This window comes from Palaemon carinicauda, chromosome 8, assembly GCF_036898095.1.
Source record: "Palaemon carinicauda isolate YSFRI2023 chromosome 8, ASM3689809v2, whole genome shotgun sequence".
Taxonomy (NCBI): Eukaryota; Metazoa; Arthropoda; class Malacostraca; order Decapoda; family Palaemonidae; genus Palaemon; species Palaemon carinicauda.
Window position 1 is genome coordinate 134,849,493 of NC_090732.1, and position 3,542 is coordinate 134,853,034.

At 33.6% G+C, this 3,542-nt stretch overlaps 1 pseudogene; it reads right to left on the reverse strand.

Annotated features, from left to right (window-relative positions):
- Nucleotides 1-293: 293 nt before the first annotated feature.
- On the reverse strand, nt 294-1,211 carry LOC137645457 (uncharacterized; annotated as a pseudogene).
- Between the last annotated feature and the right edge of the window lie 2,331 nt (nt 1,212-3,542).

The following is a 3,542-nucleotide window of genomic DNA, read 5'->3' on the forward strand; positions in this document are numbered from 1 at the left end:
CCACTTTAAATAGCTAAGGTTTGTATAGTTAGGAAAAATAAAAATTTTCTCCGAATTTGTCATATGTTTACTGGGCCATTTAGATAACAGTTAGAAATATAAAAAAAATGCGATGTCACAAAACAGTTTTAAACCTTTATTAAAGTTATAATTCTGATTACAAAATTTTCATACTAAGCTGCTATTTGTCTCCTACTGTTCAAAGTAAGTCTTTAGTGTCTCTTTCAGAGAAATGGGAAATGAGAATCCAAATGTTCTTTTTATTGAGAGAGGTTTTGGTGGCTGTAAGACAACTAGTTCTTCGGGGTGCACTCTTTCATAGCTCTTGTCCATCCTTTTTTGAGGGGGGCAAACACAGCCACATCTAATGGCTGCAATAGATGTGGCGTATTTGGAGGGAAACCTTACAGAATGATATTCAATTCATTAAGGGATTTTGCCAAGTAGTAATTATTCCTTGTTTCATGCCAATCTGTGAAAACTATCACTGGCTGTTGAATATTCTTTTGGATTAACCAATCACTAAAATCATTGCAAAGGTACTCATACAGAGTTTCAAAGGGGATGAAGTCTTTTTCACTCTTCCCTATTGTGAAATCATACCCCTCTGGGAATTTTTCATCAATCATAATGTTAATTCTCTTTCTTGGATATATTATCATTGGTGGTGGCACTGAACCATTTGCACATACATTTGCTAGTACTGTGATATTTTCTTTCTCATACACTGAAACTTCCTAAAAAACGTGCTTGCAAGGACTCGTCCATGTTTTGGTGAGAGCGTAAAGCCAGATTCATCAATGTTAAAAATTCTGGAGGAATCATTCAAGATATCCAAAGCATTAACCTCTTGTAAATAGTCTCTGGTTAGGTTAAACCATTGTTTGATTGTTGCAACATTTGAATTTTTCCTTGCATTGCTAAGTGACTCTGGAGTTCTAAAACAGATGTTTGATGTCTTTTCAGAAATAGGGAAAACCACTTCTTTCCAGGGGTATTTCCATGGAATGTGGGAGGTTTTTTCTTTGTATTCCTTCTTCCTTTTCTTCCTGAAGTATACTCGTGACAGCAGAAAGTACATTACGTTTGGTGACGGGATGTGCCCTCTTGCGGGATTGAGATATGTAATTTACCAAAACTTCTTCCTCTGCCTCCGTTAACAGAGTCTTTGGACCAGGTTTGCTACAGTTTCTTGGATGAAATCCAGACATTTTATGCCTAACTGTGGCTTCTGGCACATTATGTTTTCTACCAGCACCTCAAAAAGACACCCATCTTATAAAAAATAAAAGACCTGCAGGCTCCATTTACTGCCAAAAAATTACGAGTAAGACAGACAGACAGACAGACAGACATATATATATATATATATATATATATATATATATATATATATATATATATATATATATATATATATATATATATATATATATATATATATATGTATATATATACATATATATATATATATATATATATATATATATATATATATATATATGTATATGTATATATATATATATATATATATATATATATATATATATATATATATATATATATATATATATACATATATATATATATCATAGACCTGCTTCTTTAAATTTTGATGAAGTACTGGGATACTTATTCTGTTACATCTTGAATGGAAGCATTGGGAGCTTCTTCACTATACTGCCTTCGTTTTCCTTTTGGCTCTCTTTTCTTTGTGTGTTTAACTGCGTGTTTCATTTTTAAGAATGTAGGCTAGGCCTAATTACTGTATAATTAACTTTCTACAACCTGTGAAAGTAAAAACTCATAATGACATGCATAATTTAAAAGTGCGTACAAATGATTTCATGTTGCGTACAAGTATCTGTACGCGCGTCATAGTAATCAGCTCTTATTAGTACGCGCGCGTACAAATGGGGTCTTACACGTGTGTACTAACTGGTGCAAAAGTTCCAGAGTTCATAAGGCAGTCACTCCTAAAATGTTCTTTGGAAATTCACCCTTTGTCTAAGGCACTAGGACAAAGGTGGAATATTATGTCAACGCTGCATACGACCTTCTAAACATATTTTGAAAAACTGAGTACTAATTGGGGTAACCTATATTATTTGATCCAATTAGTGCTCAACCATCTCCCCCCCCCATCCCCTTCCATGTATTTTTTTTCTTCTTAGTGTCAGAGGCTATTTTAATCCCTCATCTTTATATCTGAAAGCAAACAAGAAAGAAAGGTATCAGTTGTATATCTTAAAAGTGGTTTCTTCAGAAATTTCAACTCTTACATTTCTCCTAAGGAAATGTAAAAATTGTTGGATATTTTCACAAAATATTTTTTTCCCACCATTTCCTATCAAAATAAATGCTAAAAAGTTACTTAATATTCAACATTGATGTCAAGCTTTACTTAACATATTCTTTAATCGCAGTACTCTTACATAATTCCTGAGAAGTTTTTTTTTTTTTATTGACCATTGCATACTAATTGGCGAAAGAGTACTAATTGGGGTATTTACCGTGTATATAAATATATATATATACATAATATATATATATATATACATATATATATATATATATATATATATATATATATATATATATATATATATATATATATATATATATATATATATACACGTGTGTGTGTGTATATGTATATTCTTTTGAAGAATGGCAGCAGAGTAATAGTGTAGAGAAGTATGAAAGACATAGATAGAAAAATGTGGAAGTAAAGCGCAAGATAAGTGAGGCAGAGAGGGCAGCTGACCTGAGGTGGGGCAGGGATTGGGTCATTCATATGAAGAGAATAAGTAGTAGTTTTGGAAAGAAGTGAAGAGAGTAAGGAAGACTGGTTCAAGAATTGAAGAGACAGTGAAAGATGGAAATGGAAGGTTGTTAAAAGGAGAGGAGGCAAGGAAAAGGTGGGCGGAATATTTTGAAAGTTTACTGAATGTTGAGGATAATAGGGAGGCAGCTATAATTGCTGTTGCAGGTGTTGAGGTGCCGGTGATGGGAGATGAGAATGAGAGAGAGATTACAAGAGAGGAATTGAGGAGAGCACTAGCTGAAACGAGAGTAGGAAAAGCTTATGGTATGGATGGTGTGAGAGCTGAGATGTTGAAGGAAATGGGTGTGACTACTTGAATGGGTGGATGAGATTGTTTAATATGTGTTTTGTGTTGTAAATGCTACCAGTAGATTGGGTTTGTGCGTGTATTGTACCACTATATAAAGGTAAGGGAGATGTGCATGAGTTGTTATTCAAGGGGTATTAGTTTGTTGAGTGTGGTGGGAAAAGTGTATGGTAGACTACTGATTAATAGGATTAATGATAAAACAGAGAATGCAATCTTAGAAGTACAGGGTGGTTTTAGAAGAGGTAGGGGTTATATGAATCAGATTTTTACAGTTAGGCAGGTATGCGAGAAATATTTAGCAAAAGGTAAGGAGGTGTATGTTGCATTTATGGATCTGGAGAAAGCGTATGATAGAGTTGATCGGGAAGCAATGGGGAATGTGATGAGGATATATGAAGTTAGTGG